We start from the raw sequence: 17,686 nt of genomic DNA, 5'->3' as shown, positions 1-17,686 counted from the left end.
TTGGAATGGCAAAGTTACAGGAAATAGGGGGGGGGGGGGGTTTAAAGGGTTAATTCCACGTACATAGGGCCTACACTCATGAGATCCATGGTATATTGTATAGAATCTGAAAGTCTTAACACGAGAAAGAACCTAATTTTGGCAGTATTCGGGAAGGGTGTTAACTGTTTAAATTAAGCAAAACTTTGGGTTTATTTTTATTATGTGGGTGTAATGTACATTTAAGACTATTTTTTAAACGCCTTGTTTTAAGTACGGAGTATGGATTTTTATTTTTTTGTTATTTTTTGTTCTACCCACTTGCATTTAGTATACCAGCAAAGCTTGGTGAAGTTGGTGGAGAACTCACTCTCTAACTTTAAGGTCTTGAGTTTAAGCCCTATTAACTACAAAAAGTTTGGGAGTAGAGGGATTCCCTTACCTCCCTCCTTTATTTTCAAGCGTTAACTTGCGGAGCTGGGCTGATTAAACCTGTAAAATATGCCGGTTTAGTAGGGTCCTTCATTTTACCTTAAAAAAAAAAAATACTCCCTCCGTTCCATAATACTTGACACAGTTACCATTTTTGTACGTTCTCAAATACTTGACACATTACTAATATGGAATGGGATCAATAATTAAAAAAACAATTTCTATACTGTTTTTGGGACCACAAACCCTAAGACCCATTTAAATACCACATTGTCTCTTTCCTCACTACCCCACCTCCCCCACTTTTTGTTTTCTTACAATACAAAAATACAAAAGAGAATCCTTTATATAATAAACAAATGTTTTAAATGAACCCACTTGTAATTTTCTTAAACTACGTGTCCACTCCAACGTCCCAAGTATTATGGGATGGAAGGAGTAATAAATTTGCATTTAGTACGATATTAGAGTATAAAAATGTTTCTGTTATTGGGAAATTCTCATTGTTACACATCTAGAATTGGCTTTTCCCATCGGTATACTATTAACTTTCTGCCGTCTCACTGGTACACTTGACCTCTACTTTATGTTTTTTCTGACTGGTACACCTCTACATTATTTTTTAGCTAAATTTAAGCTCAATTTGGACCCATTAAGTTAACGAATTAAGGAAAAAGCCTAAATTAACCCTTTTTAAAATATTCAATGTCTTAATTTGCATTCTAAGAACTGTTCGGTTAAGGTTTTTGGGGGTCATATTAACCCTTAAGGGTTCAATTGAGCTCAAGCACTGTTAAAAAAAACGTGAATGTCTCGTTTTGTGTGTGTCAAGAAATATCTCAGTTTCCGTGTCTTTTTTTTTTCCCGGGTACTAAGAACTGTTTGGTTAAGGTTTTGAGAGTTATTTTAGCCCTTAATGAGTCCAAATTGAACTCGAATTTAGCAAAAAATAACATAGAGGGGTACCAATGGGAAGAAACATAAAGAGGAGGTGTACCACTGGGAAAACAAAAAGTTAATAATGTACTAATTGGAAAAGCCAATTCTAGAGGTGTACCAATGAGAATTTCCCTTTTTTGTTGTACCCACTAGCATTTAGTATGAAACTCATGCATTTCTAAACTAATACCAAATAAGGATAGATATTTAATGCTTATTGTAACCATAAGGGCTACGTATAGTATTACCTGATAAATCACATTTATATAAGATTTATAAGCATATTTATTCTAGTTTTATAGTTGCTTTTTAGGTCTTTTAGTCGTTTTTTATGCCGCAAATGCATAAGTAGTCCATTTTGTGCTCTATTAAACTTTTTTTTTAGTGTTTTCTTAATGTTTTAGGTAGTTTTCATAATTATTTGGACGCTTTCGGAGTAGTTTTGGAATAATCAAACAATGAAAAGATGAAACATCGATAAAATGAGGTCACTCAATGAAAGATATGTGTTTTTGGAGGCTTAGGTCGAGATTTATAAGCATACGGATTGAAAATAGCATCCACAAGAGTCGCAATGCACCATTCGTAGATGAATTTGAGTTAGAAACGAAGAAAACGATGATAATTTGCAAAGTGTCAAAACAGACCTTTGATCACTCTTTTGATCGTAAATTGAGTTCTACAGATCCGATTGAAGCGTTTTGAATTGCGTTGGAAATTAGACTTGAAGGGATTTCCAACAATAGATCACACGCCCCTATACGCTTCCCAGAACTCAAGATATAGCCCCTAAAAGACGATCTAGCGAACCAGCGGATGACGAGTGCCCGCAGCTCGGCACTCCCAGGCCCCGAGCAGCTTCTGTTTGGCCCAATGGATACCCAGCGGCTGCTGGTTTCCGCGCCCAGCAGCAGCAGGTCATCTCTGAGCCTCGTTTCCCCATCGTCACGACAATCCTTGATCGACTACGACTCCTTTAATTGTCCAATCATCGAACAACATTTGTTATTTTAATTTTCTTATCTTTTTTTATTTAATTGTCTTTAGATTGGTTTTAGGATAATATAAATATTTAAGGGATATTATTTTTCCCTTATACCTTTTATTATTTTACATTCATTGTAAATTTTCCTGAGTCCTAGTTTTTCATGGACAACTCTATGGATTCCTCCATAGATTTGTCCTTGACTTTGTTACTTTAATTTATAGAGGTAATTTTATTTCTTTATGTTAATTATGCTTTCTTTATTAGATTTAGGTTTAATTATTTATTTCATGCTAGAGTAGTTTATTTCTAGGTTTGGGGCATCCATGTTTATATAATGAATCTTTATTGATATTATTGATATTTTATGATTTCTCTAATTGATAGTGTTTGTTGTTAATCTTGCAACCTAATCAATTGTTTGATTAATTATTGTTAATAAGAGTTTGAATAGGAAGATCTTACTTTTAGAGCTTACCTACAGTTAGCAATTTTGATTATGTTAGCGAGTGTATTGCATATGTTAAATCGAGAGCGTTAAGACCCGACCATAGGCTTAGCAATTGCTCTAGATACTTGATTGATTGAATTGTTAATGATATTTTGATAGATTTAGAGCTATAAACATGGTGAACCATAACCCTAGACCTTTTTATTATTTTTATTTTTATTATAGTTTAGACTACCTTTTAATCCCAACTCGTGACATAATTTAGTTTCTTCATACCTTGAAAGCTAGATAGAATACCATCTTCATGTGGATTCGACCTTACTTACCCTACTACATTGTTAGTTGGTTTTATTAGGATTTTATTTTTGACAGGTGTACAACAACCTATCATTACCCTTTCTTTAATTATATACATGCTAAGCTTATGTTATTAAAATTTAATATTTGGATACCACCACTTTGCATTGATTCACACGAACAAAAGAATATAGATATTGGGTAGTTTTTTACAACTTTTTTTTATTAGGTTGTAAGAGCACAATAAAAAAAAAAATAAAAAATTAAATGAGAAATAAAAGTACATATCTTATATTCTTATGATAAGCCTTCTGTTTAAAAGAGAATGCATGTCCCAGCTAACAATCATCTTTTCCTAACTTTTTTAAAACTTATGGATGTAATTTGTTCAAATTGAATATAAAATGTACTCGTATTATTAAAAATTTTAAGGGAAATTCTCAATGGTGCTTATTAGTTTTTTAATATTTTCTTTGGTGAACAGTAAAAATTTCAATTATCTTTGATACTCGTGTATTTTTAGTATATATTAGCAATAGCATTAATGATAAATTTTAGTTAAAATCATTAACTAAGGTTAATTTTAGGGAAATTATCAATAATACCCCCAGGTTTTGACTTCTATCAATGATACACATCATTAAACTTTCATTATCACCGGTACACCTAAAGTTTTCCCTAAATACCTACCGTGACCTTGACCGTTAACTAAACGTTAATGAAGCTCTGTTCAGCGTTTTAAAGGTTAATTTCCCTCATTTAATTTCCCTCCAAATTTCCCTTCCATTTTTCCCTCCTTTTTTGTGAAATTTCCCCTACTTATACACCTTCCCTTCCTGTTTGCACTCCCCCTTTCCATTCACGCTCTTCTTTTCTTTTTGCTTTCATTTTTTTTTCTCAGGAAAATCAATGGCTTCATCTGGCAAGGCTTCATCTTCAAGCAATAGAAATGGAAGAGGTGATTGGTTTAAAGTCATGAATTGCAACTGCCAACCTCCAAGACCTGCAGACATTAGGTTTTCTAACTCTACAGCTAATCCTGGAAGGCTATATTATAAATGCAGGTTATGTGAATTCTTCATGTGGATGACTGAAGATCAAATTGTAAGGGACATAGGAGAGAGGCAAGGTTCCATGGCTGAAGCAGCGTCTGTACAAGCATTAAGGGCAGAATTTACAGAGTTTATGCACACGACGGATGAATTTGCTGATTTTGTGTATTTGGTTGTGAAATTGGCTGTGGTGATGTATTTGGTGTTGTTGATTGTTATTTTGAAATAGTTGCCTTTAAGTTGTTGGTTTAAAATAGATGAACTAAGTTGTAATTGGTGTTTTACTTTGAAATAAATGAAAGTGGTGTATTTTGGTATAATCTTGCAAGTTCTTAACTTAATTGTACTTTTTTAAGAGCAAAAATAATAGCGATTAAGTACTGAAACTTATTTCATACAAAAACTCATATATATCAATCTAACAATTAAGTAATGTTGCATTGCCATACAAAAATTCATAGCAAGTACTGCTGCCAATTTAGTACTAAGTTCAACAATGAAATAAAACAAGTTCAACAGTACTTAAAGCTTATAAAACCTGTTCAAAAACCTACATAAGTTTGTTAAAAGTAAATCAAAACCTACAGAACTACTCATGCAGCTATGATATCAGATGCCAAGGTTGAGATTGTGACAAGTCTTGTGGTTGGCTTGCCAATTGTGATGATGAGAGCTCTGTTGCAGATGTTGCAGCTTTGGACTGCGCTCTAGTTTGCCTTGCAGCATTTGATTGATCCCTCACTCTTGGGTTTTTAGCAACCATGGCCTGAACTGACTTAAGTTCCTTTCCAGTCAAACCCCCTTTGCAAGTTCTAGCATTGTGCCCTAAATTCCCACAGTTGCTGCATTTAATTGTTCTAGACCTCTTCCTTGGTTGGTCTTCACCCTCTTCTCTCTTCCTATTTCTACTTGGCCTACCAACACCACTCTTCATCTTTGGGGGATGAAGGGGAGGGGGGTGGTTAGCATCAACAGGTGGCCACTGACTTGAATCAGGAACAGGGTTTATAACATAGCTATAAACTTGCTTGTAGGTTCTTGCAGTATACTAGGAGCTTACATAATTGTGAGGATCAACCTTAGCATGGAGCATTGCCCTCACTGCATGTCTGCAGGGGATACCAGAGAGTTGCCAAGATCCACATGAGCAAATTTTGGTGTTGAGACTTAGAGGAAACTAGGACTTCCCCTCATGTATCTCATACTCTCCTGGACTTGACTGAAAAGCTCTGCAGGTGGAGGTTGCTTTGCTGATTTCCCAGACCAGCTTTGCAATTTTAGGGCATAAATCATTATCCTCCCAACTTTGTTCTCTCTCAATGCTTCAAGCAATCCTGACCATACAGACTCTTCTAATACCTGCAAATTATGCTAATTACTATTATTAGAACACAAAATCAATTGATCTTTTATGAGAAGTAATAATGAGCCAAATGTAGAAGTATTACCTTCAAGCAGGGTTAAGACAGGTCTGCACCTGTCAACACCTAGTGTGGAGTTAAAAATCTCAACAAAATTAGAGGTGTTTGAGTCATTGCACACATTTGGATCGAACTTATGTTTGCTCCATTTTGACTGATCTCCTAAATCAACAAACTAAGTCATAACATCATCTCCTCCTTCCTTTTGCAACTTTTCCATTGCTTTTCTGAAGGTGAACTGATTTGTTGCATTGCATGCCCTCCAGAACAAAGTATACATCAAAGGACCTGAGAATTCTTTTTTGAAATTCCTGCTCAAATGTCTACAGCAATACCTCCTTTAATTTTTGCATTAGGCCATACTTGTGTCAGAGCAAGATCAACTCCCTGTTGGTGCAAGCCACAAAATACTCTAGGTTTAGTACTAAAAAGTTATGTACAGAAAAGCTAAATTCAACTGGTAAGAAATGTATACCTTTTGTCTGTCAGATATAATTGTCCAATGTTGTCTGCTTGACTGCTTGACTATGTTGTGAAGATGCCAGAAGAAATATCCCCAACTTTCTTTGTCTTCAGCTCTCACTATGGCATATGCTATTGGATAAATCTCATTATTGCCATCTAATGCAACTGCAGACAGTAGTATACCACCATAGTTGCCCTTCAAATGTGCCCCATCAACCCCAATCAAAGGCCTGCAACCTCCTAGAAAACCCTTCCATTGTCCAGCAAAACTTATGAAAATACTTGAGAACAGATTGACCCTAGGAATGCTTTCACTCAGTTCCCAAGCTACAAATGCCTTTGACTCAGGATTAGTGAAGCATATCATGTCAGCATACCTTGGCATAAGAGAGTAAGGCTCATCATGACCACCAAACAGTTTTTCAATCACATACCTCTTCAGCCTGTACAATGAAGCTTGTTTCATATATATTCCAAACCTATGAAACAGGAGTTCATTCAATGCTTTGCCTGGAATTTCAAGATCAGCCCTAGTATCTTCCATCACCTTAGGAGCAGCCCACTTCACAGTACAGATAGGGTTGTAGGTTTCCAAACCCCTACAGTTATGAACATCTGGCCATATTTTCTTTATTTCCCATGTCTTACCATCAGCTAACCTACTAGCATGTAATCTCCACTCACAACACTGTGCATAACATGTCACAGGTATCTCTTATTGTCTGCAGCAATAACTTGTAAAGCAAAACCTTCCTGCACTGCATAATCTTTCAAAATTTCCCTTAAATGAGCCTTGTCTATGAAAATCATCCAGGGTCTAAGTACAATCTTCCCAAATTTCACCTCTTCATACATTTCACCATGCCCATACAACCATCACCACTAGAGTCACTAACAAAATTGACTCTCCTTCTAGCATTTGGTTCACTGCTTTTCTCAACCTCATTTGGCTTAGCACTGACTCTAACCTTCTAAATGCCCTTCCTAATTTATGTACTCTTAAGAATTTTTCTAGAAAAAAAGCAAGGGGTTAGTGGTTGGATTTGGACCTCTAGTGTTTGGACTAGATGAAAAAATGCCAGTAGGTTTCTTGGTAGTAGTTTGTGCTAGTGAAAACCTAGGGCTTCTTCTAACAGCTAGTGTCTTAAAAACAATGTGTGGTGACATGGGAGATGGGGGTAACTTCTCACCACCAGAACATATGGCTTTTGCCTTACCCTTGCCCTTTTCTGTACCACCAGAAGAACCAGCTACTTTCTTGCCCTTACCCTTAACCTTCTCCATGTACTTCTCAAACTCCTTCCTACCCTTAGTGTAATCTTTTGCAGACTGGTTAGCACTATTCAATTCAAACTCCTCATGTAAATCAGTGAAGGTAGCATCTGGGTCATAATTTAAAATCCTACTGTCAAGCTCTTCTAATGAGGGGTTAACAGGAGATTCAAGAATTGTTGCTTGAGGAGTTGATTGGTATGTCAGTCTCAATCTCCTCCTAGGTTGTAGCTTGCTCCTTCCATAATTAGAAGGGTGTGCAAGTGGAGTAACAGGGTTTGCATCATCAGCAGAAGGGTTTGAAGCTTGGTCAAAAGGATTGGCAGCTTGGACATTAAGAGGTGGTACATTTTCAGGTGGTGGTTGATTAAGAGGAGGTGGTTCATGTAAAGCTTGGTTGGCTTGTTCAGCAGCTATTTTTCCCCCCTAAACTCAGACACTAAATCATTCATGAAAGTTGAATTTTCAGCAGTCCCAACCAAAATCTCATAAATATCAGCATCAGGGAAGGTCCTAAACATCCTAATTATCCCACCATCATCATCTATAGGCCAGTGTTTGCCTTTATAAGCATAAGCAAAAATAGGGTTCAATAAAACTATTCCCTTTTCTTGTAACCTATCTTCAAATTCTATCATCAAATCCATGAGGTTGCAAGTATCAGGATCAACTTCAATGTCAACATTATGCACCTTATACTTAAATCTCAACACAACCTTGTCACTCATTCTGCAAAATCAGATTAAACTAATTTAAACCTAGGCTCAACATGCAAACACAAAAACACGCAAACATGATCATATGGAATTATATATCTAAAAAAATCCAAAATTTAGCACGCAAACATGATCATATGGAAATCGAGAATGATTCAGAGAAAAATCCAACACCAATTACAATTATTACCATAACCAACAAATTACACAATTATACATACATTAACTTAAACTTAACAATTTAAACAAAAAAAATCCAAAATTCCAGAGAGAAATAAGCACTAACCTTTTAAAATCCACAAAGTATCGCTAAATCTCCAAGGATTTGCTTCACTTCAGCGTCAATTAGGGTCTTACAGAAGAAGAAGAACAGGGGAGAGAGTAAAGAAGATGAACGATCAAATTTTTTGTATTTAATGTTGTTGGTTGTGCTTTGAGGGAGGGTTAATGCGTGGGGGGGCATTTTAGTCAAGCCAAGTCAGACCAACACAGCTTCATTAACGTTTAGTTCACGATCAAGGTCATAGTAGGTATTTAGGGAAAAGTTTAGGTGTACCGGTGATAATGAAAGTTTAATGATGTGTATAATTGATAGAAGTCAAAACCTGGGGGGTATCATTGATAATTTCCCTTAATTTTATAATTATTTTTTAATAATAAATAATTTTATAAATAATTAAAAAGAAAAATCACCTCATCCCCACCAGCCCAGCCCACCCCTCCCAGGCGCTGCGTTGAACCCACCATCCCCCTGCCGCATCTCCCTTCCCCCAGAACCACCCAACCCTTTCCCCGAAACCCCAACCGGAGCTCCCACTTCTTCACTTTCTCTAGCCAAAACAGTAGCCCCGTAACTTCCACCGCAAGCAGCCACCTTCACAACTTCTCCCCTGCTACACAACCATCAACACCACCGCTGCCCCTGCACTTCCCTCGGCCACCGCACCAACCCAACAACAACATAGCAGCGATTTACAGCCTACCGATAACATTGCTGCCACAACCCACCATCTATTCACCCTTCACCAATTCGCCAAACCATCATCTCAACCCCTGCGCACGGCGTTGGTTTCTCCCAGCCTTTGCTGGAAAAAACTGGTAATGAAAATGGTGAAGAAATTGAGAGGACGTCGTTTTTGATGTTGCAGACCACAAATTGAAGGTGAGAAAGGAAATTTCATTGAAGGTAATGGGGGTTTGGTGGGACTTTCGTGTAGTAGTGGAGCCGAGGTCGAAATTCGATGAAGGTTGGACAAAACGGGTGGTGGTTGGATAGCGTGGAGCCAGCACCGAGGCAGGGAGGTGGTCGTGGAGGGGCAGAGGGTGGCTGGTAGGTGGTTGGGTTTTTTTTTTTTTATTATTTTATTTGTTTTCAAAAAATAATTTAATTATTAAAAAAATAGAAAAACCTAACCCTAGTTAAAAAATTTAATTAAAATTATATCATAATGTTATAATTAATTTATTTTATGATTACCAAAGATAATTAGATTTTTTACTGTTTCCATTGAATGAAAAAAATAAAAAAAAATAAAAAATAAAATAAAAAAAGAACTTAAGAGCATCATTGAGAATTTCCCAAATTTTAATTGTGGTTTAATACGGAGTACAAATTTTTAGGGTGGTAAAAAAAACAAAACAATTTGGATTTTTGTAAGGCGAAATATATATATATATATATATACCTTGGTACTATTACAAAAAAAAAGTTGACAGTGTACCAAGTAACAATGGATTATCTATCCAGCCAATGAGTAAAAATAGACCTAGTAAACCTGACTCATTATCTATCCCTCGACTTTGAATATCCGACTTGTGTTTCAAACTCTACCTGAAGTCATCTATGACTCATACACAACCCAACCTGATAAATTATAATCAATGTCGTTTCAAATAATTGACAGTCTTATTAAAAAAAGCATGTTGATTATAAAATCGAAAATGCACCGACCCAGAACAAAGCCAAAATCCACATAAACCAGGCTTACCCAAAAAAGACTAGATTTGAATCCACGTGACTCGAATGACCGACCTTTCCCAAATGATCTGGTTGCTTGCCACCTCTAAGTAGAAGTACATACTAGTAAAGTTGTCAATTCGGGTATTTAAGTCGGGTTTGGCTCGGGTCAAATCAAGTCTCGGATTTGTTGAGGCAAATATTGTTCTTTGCCAAGAAGTCAAATACCCCATCTTGTTCTAGAGTATTAAGGGGATGCCCCTCTTGTTACCGATTTCAAAAGATTGATAACCTCGCTAACGTAACAAAACAAACAATAAAGAAGATTTCCAAAGAAATTAAACAACTTAGATTGCTTAAAGAAACGAGTAGAAAAATATATGACCTAACATGCAAGTTCTCTCCATTAATTAAAAGATAAAGTCAAGTGTACAATTGCAGAAGTTGAAGGAAAGGTTACCTCCATGTTCATGCAATTGAAAAGGACGATTGATCATCAATACATGCTAAAGAACTATACTATCGCTTGGCTACTAAGCCAAGGGAAAACTAAGAAAGCTAAGAAGAAAGGTTAAAGAAAATGAAATGCTTGTTGTCGATTGATTTGTTGATGTCTTTCTTCGGGTTTTCACTTCTATTTATAGACAATTTAGAGCGGTTTTCGCTGACTCTAGTAACTGTTGTGCAGTTACTCTTCTTGACGCCAACTGCTTTTGAAATCAGATTGTCTTGTTTTAACTCCAAACCGGTTTGTTCCTCTTCTGAGGCCTTTTGACTAAATCCAGCCCATTTCTCCTTACTTCCATCGTTTGACCAAAAACCCTTAATATAATTTTAAGGTCCATTCTCCTAGGTCAATAGGTCAAAGTCAAGAAAAGTAAAAAGTTTAAATTTTGGGTGTAACAGGGTCATATCATGTTCAGGTTATGTCGGCTTAGTCTAGCCTCAGATCAGATCTAGGTTCGGGTCAAGTTAATTTCGGTTTAGGTTATTTTGGGTCAATCACCCTTTCAAGTGTAGGTCGGGTTCGATTCGTGTCAAATTCAGTTCGAGTTCAATTTCAAGTTCGGGTTGTGTCGAGTTGGGTTTGGACGGAATAATAGTTGGTAAATTCGGGTTCGGGTTAGGGTTGGGTCAGATAATTATCATGTCATATAATCTTAAAGTTAGATCATTCTTGAGTTTGGTTCAAGTTCAAGTCGAATCAATATCGGTATGGTCAAGTTAAACTTATATAATTACGCCTTCCATAATTAATTTGCTCAAGCATTATTAAGATTTTATTAAACCTATATAATAGAGAACAAAAGGTATATAATCTAACATATTGTACTAATATGTTGTTAATTAAGCCAACATATTTGTATTTAATCTGATAGCACGTTGTTTGATAAGTGTACTTTTGCTCATGTTAAAAGATTTTGTAATACAGTGGCTCATCTAGTGGCAAGGTGGGAAACTGGTATTAACTTTGAGCTTGTTCGTTTGGGTCCTTTACCCCAAAACATTATTTCTTTGGCGGAATTGGATCTCGGTTCACCGGGCTGTTAGCCTACCAAGCACTTGCCTGCTGCTCTTGCCGCCCGCTTGGCGGGCGGAGTGTTATAATGTGGCTATCCTTACTTCCAAAAAAAAAAAAATATTGGTAAATGATCCGAACAAAAGGTGTATATGCTCTGAACAAACTGTACAATTCTACGATTTATCATTGTAAATAAATCTTAATTTATTTTGGCTAAACTTGTTTCGGGATATTGGGTAATAGCAGGTTCATTGCTTTTCAGTTTCATGTTAAATTAGTTTTAAGTCTGGTCGATGGCAAGTTGGTTAACAATGATGAGTCAAATAAAGTCAGGTTAGGGATCACCATGACTCGGGTCAATAATAGGGTGTGTCTGGTTATAACGGTTTTCGAGTTCTAATTGGCTCGGGTACTAGTTTGGGTTCGGATTGTTGTCGAGTCGGATTAAATCGGTTGACGGTTATTATCAGGTCGAGTGCAAGTTCGGGTTCAAGTCATAAGTATTGGATCAAATCGGTTGTCAGTTAGCATCAGGTCTGGTTACATGTCACTAGTTTCACCCAATTGTTTGGATACAGGCTAGGTTTAGATCATACCGGTCCAGATCAAATTCTCAGGTCGTGTCAATTTTTGACAGCTTTACGTACTAGTTCAGTAAGCGTACCAATGTTTGTAATTTAAAAGAGTTAAAGAATAATCCTTAAAGTTTGTAATTTAAAAGAGTTAAAGAATAATCCTTTGCTCCATGAATGCTCATATTTGTCAAATATTGGAAGATTTGGAACAGCTTTTTACACGCTGCCTTTATTTGACTCTGGTGGAGGATGACACTTGCGGGTAGATTGCAATTGGATAACTGATTGAACGATGAGAACTAGCTCCGCAAATTCTAACAAACCGTCACTTACATACTTACACATATACGGAGTATTATTTCTATATACACACGATGCATGCGAGTTAATTTTAAAAGTAGATGAAAATTATCATGGAATAAAGTGTAAAGTATGAATCAGTATAAGAAAATATAAATGCAATAAAAATTTACATTGTAGGTCTATTATAATTAAATGAGTTATGACAATAAAATAAAGTAATGATGAACTATTATCAACCTCTGAGTTGATAGAAAAAAAAATGTTCTATTACAATGGATTAAGCTATAACAACGATAAACTATTATCTATTATCCATTTTTAATTTATTATTAATACTTTTATTAATTTTGATTTTCATAAATATTGTCAAATCTCTGCTAGCTATTAGAGAAAAAGAAAGAGTTCTATTACAGTCAAATAAGTTATAGCACTAAAAATTAAGTAACGATAAACAACTAACTATCCATTTTGATTTACTAATACTTTCGTTAATTTTGATTTTCATATAAATGATACATGGTGTTCATACAAAACTAGTATGACAATGGAGTAAGTTAAAAACTAAAGTATGCAACTTTTGACTCGGATAACTTCTGAACTTGGGTAGCAGCAAATGATGTCATTCCCAACTACGAGGAAGAAAAATCTTTGAGGGAACTCCTCAATTTCACTTGAAATTTTGTTGTATGAAAGTCAATATCTTGCATATGTATTCGATCAATCCACTTCTAGTCACACAGTCAAACTCATGGGAATCATCCTTTTCTCTTACGAAGTACTTAAGAAGTATAAAGGAAAGTGAGAAATTTCTCGTGCTCTATTCCTTTCCAAACTAATTAAGGTTGATTAAGGCCCTATTGTTTTGGATTGAAATTTAGTGAACTAAAAGAAAACGATTTGATTTGAACTGAATTAAATTTCTATTAATTAATAAATAATAATAATAATAATAATACGAGTAATATTATTATAATTAAAAAAAAAAACCCTAGCCGCCTCCTCTCTATTTTTTCTCTCTAGGGTTCTTACAAAAAAAAAAAAAAAAAGTGTTTCATAAGCCAGAAATAGTCAAATTTCTCCAGAAATTTGGCTATTTCCAACCCTTTTTCTTTAGTTTCTTTATTTTTTTTGGTTACTGAATTCAATAAATCTACACTCTTTGAAGGTAGTAAGTACTAAGTACCCGTTTAGTCGTTTGAGTGTAGAAAGTGTCCCTATGGTGGGCTTTGTTCTAGTTTTGTTTTTGTTTTTGTTTTTTGAGTTTAGTATGGTACAAGTTGTTTCATGGGTAAAGATTTGTGCGGGATCGAAAAAGAGGTTAATCCTTCGATTACAATTAGATGAATCAAATGAAAATTTTCTTCACGACTGCAACAGATCGATAGACCCCCTCGTCGAAAAAGATTGTATATCTCAACGCACTACAACAAAATTAAGCAAAGATAACAATGAAAAACCATTGCCTAATATGAAAAAAGTGTTGCCTTGTAGCTAAGGCAACACATATGAGGCGTAGTTTATGCCCTCGTTGTCTATTCATAAGGCAACACATTTTAGTTCAAAGGCAACAATTTTAAAAGCCAGGGTATAATGATACCTAAGGCAACACTTTTACAAAGGCAACAAATGAAAATTGTTGCCACCTTAGGAGACAATTTGAAATTGTAACCTTATGTCATAATGTGCAACAACCTTTTCAGTCGATGTATTAGCTAGTAACAATACAAAAGTGTTGCCAAATATCTTAAGGCAACACCATTAAAGCGATTAAATATAAAATTTTAAATCAAATGAGCAAAGATGAATCAACATGTGAACTCAACCATACACAATAATCTGTTTAATAGGAAGCAGAACATCAATATATAAGAATTTTGATTTTATAACAAAATTCATGTGAACTCATTAATTAGAATCCAAAAAAACAATATCCAATAAAATTTTACTACACAATACTCATAAAAATCCTAAATAACTTGTAATTCATGATCTAAGCTGGTAAATTTCTAATAACACTAAATGTATACTTGTTATATCTAATTCAGTACATGGGGGAAGGAATGTAACCCTTAAAGAGGGAAATGGGTCAAATTACTATAAACAATCTAAAATGCTAATAGATTAACTCTTCGCTTTTGTCTTTAATATATATCTTCTTCCATGTACTTGTACACCCTGTATTACCAATTAAATAACAAAGTTAAAATAATAATTTTTTGAAAACTAAGAAAAATAATTGAATTTATAAGCAAAGATATAGAATTAAAACATTTTACTAGTATGGCAAGCAAAACATACAAATATCAAAATTCATAAAGCAATTTTTACATTCATCCAAGACCAAGGGAAGGAAGTAGACAAACACCAGTTAGTAATGTAATACATCAGATATTCACCATGCATAATTAGGAAAATAAAGAGTAAATAATACTCCCTCCCATTCTATTTGCTCTTCCACTCCGGAATCCTTTTGTGAGACAAAAAAAAGTCAAAAGTGGAAAGAACAACAAAAAAAGATCGGAGGGATAGTGAGATAAAATACATAATGAAACAATAGACAAAATAGAAATCATTTGTCATATGATTAAATATAGCCAAACAACTAATCTTATAACTTACCTTATTAAAAATGTAGTAAAAAGATAAAACTTCCAACTAAGTTTTCTGGACATGAGAGGCAAAGTAGAGTGTAGAAATTGGCCTGTAGAAAATAATCCATGTACATTATGATCTTTCAGACACTTTCACAGCCTAAGGTAAAACTTGGTAAGAAAGACAGGGAAATCAAAAATTACACTACGACTACCCTATGAAATACGATCAATTCATTGTCTAGAGTGCATTGTTAAACGTTAGAAATAGATACCCTTTAGAACTTAGAAGTGCAATCTTTTAAAAATGGTAGTGATGTGCAACCTTACAGGTATATTAATACATTCTTGATACAAAGAAGTAAGATAGTTGTATGACATGTATCCATAATTATCTAGGAAATCATTCTTGTTGGTAGCTCGAAAGACAACAAGATTTGGGTCGTTGCTCTTAATTATTATATAGAGCGAGTTATTTTGTTGATCCTAATTAATCTACCCACCTTTACTTACCTTAAGTCCATCATCACAGCTAGTCACAGACTCACAACAGCTATAGCTACAAGAACCATCATGCGGCAGAACACACACACAACCCAGAAAAAAAAAAGGAAAGAAATCAAAACAACGAAAACAAAGTAACTCATTAGCTCTATTTATATATAAATCACTAATTACATTATCACATTCCATCCACTCTCTATAAATATCCATTCTAAAGATTTATAGCTACAAGGTCAACAACCACAAGATTTTTAACTAGGCGTGCTTGGATTGAGGAAAATGTATTAATAGGGTAATAAAAGTCAAACTATGCAAAATGGAAGTAAATAGAGAAGAAGGTGATAGTGATGGTGAGCTTGTAAGAAAAATTATGTAGTGATCGTGAGGTATGAGGTGAAGAAAGAGGCTCATTTTAGGGGTAATAGATACAATAGGGAGAGGGTGTGTAACTATTACCCTCATTATGAGGGTAATAGTTCCTCCATTTCTCTCTTTTCCTCATGCAACAACTACCTTATGTCATTTGTAAACATCATACCTCCTATAATAACACCTCTAATTACTTATGTTTTTTCAAGTTTGACTTTTATTAACACCTTAATATATTACCCCCAATCCAAGCATGCTTAAGGAATGATATTTAGTTCAATTTTATAAGTAGACAACTTAAAATAAACGCAGCAATAAAAAAAATGTTCACATCTTAGGCTATACCTCGGTGATCTGACTCTTTAGAAGACTCTTTGGGATTAGATTACTACCATTGCTAAGGCTACTAACTTCAATCTTTAATAGACACACTCATCTATTTTTGTCGATTGACTTTCATATTCAAAATAAATCATGACTAGTTGTAGTGAAACAAGTTTAGTTTGAATTTCAATCTTATAAAGGTGTAATTTAGCTACTTTTATAACTCACCTTGTTTTTTACACTGACATCAATCATTGAGATGAAAAAACGTTATTTCTAAAAATTTAAAGGGTCTTAGAAATCACTTTTCTTATTAAAATAGACTATGGCTTAATCTTTTAACCTTTAAAAACTTTCAGGAACTTATATTAAGTTCAGATAATTTGAGGTTGCAATCAATATTATTCCCTGCACATTACTCCCCTCCATGCCCCTTCCCTGCACACTATTCCTTGCCCTTCCCCCTTACCTACACCACTGCACCCCTTCATGCCCCTTTCCCTGCACAGTACAATTTCAAATTGGAATTTCATATAACAATTCTAAAGCACAACCAAGTAATCGGCCAATACTCAAAGTTTAAGAGCTTAATTTCAATATAGCATTTGAATTATATCTAAAGTCCAACAATAAGTAAAATGCGGCAATAAGTGATCATCCTTAAGCAGGATGTTTTGTGAGTTTATGACACATGCTCTTTCTGACACAATCACAGCAAAACCCAGTGCCTTGAACAACACTAGTAAAGCTGCATATGATTATACTCCATCATTAAAATCATGAGTATCAAAACTATAATTTCATATTAGAATTCCCGATTGCAAGCAAATCAAACCATCACTTCATATCACAATTTCACACTGAAATTTCAAATTACAAATTCAAAAAGTGCAATCAAATTCATGAACAGAAACTATAAAAATAGGGCAATCGCAATTTCACGAATTTACATCCCAAATTGGAAAAAAAAAAAAAAAAAAAAAAACTGAGCAGTCATTTGGTTTTTCTTTCATGAATTTAAACAATCACAATTTCATACTATAATTTCTATCAAGATTATAATAAGAAATCGGGCAAGATATCAAAACTATCAAACAATTCACAAAGAGCAATTAAATCCGTGAAAAGAAACTTAATTAATATCAACTTACCGATGATAGAGTAAAAAAAATTCTGGCGATCGACAAAATCACGAAGAGCCACTGCTTGGTGGTAACTGTGGAGTTGAACCGCCGACCTCCGTTTAGTGGTGAGTAGAGAGAGAAGATATCATCGTTTATGGCTTTCTTCAATGAGAATTAGGAGAGAGAAGAGAAAGAAGTTAGGGTTTGACGTTTAATCTATCTAATTGGAAATTTGCAGATTTGGGGATAAGTTAATAGAAAAAAAAAAAAGGTGCGCTGGGTTTCGAACCCAGTACATTTGATTATAAAAACAAGGCATTTACTGCTAAATGTGTATGATAATTATTAATTAAGCATTTTTTAGAAAAAAATTGCATTAAATAATACGACCTTTGCTCCGTCCGCTAA

General features: G+C 34.8%; 1 long non-coding RNA gene across 1 annotated transcript; it reads right to left on the bottom strand.

Moving 5' to 3' along the window:
• Window positions 1–14,269: 14,269 nt before the first annotated feature.
• Window positions 14,270–17,686, bottom strand: LOC110739287. Its single transcript, XR_002514769.1, has 3 exons — window positions 17,306–17,686; window positions 14,986–15,067; window positions 14,270–14,541 (listed from the first exon to the last, which is right to left on the bottom strand). It is a non-coding gene; the product is annotated as an uncharacterized LOC110739287 (long non-coding RNA).

Source organism: Chenopodium quinoa, unplaced genomic scaffold (assembly GCF_001683475.1).
Source record: "Chenopodium quinoa cultivar QQ74 unplaced genomic scaffold, ASM168347v1, whole genome shotgun sequence".
NCBI lineage: Eukaryota > Viridiplantae > Streptophyta > Magnoliopsida > Caryophyllales > Amaranthaceae > Chenopodium > Chenopodium quinoa.
The sequence above is the reverse complement of the archived record's forward strand: the minus strand, read 5'-3'. Positions and strand labels throughout refer to the sequence as shown.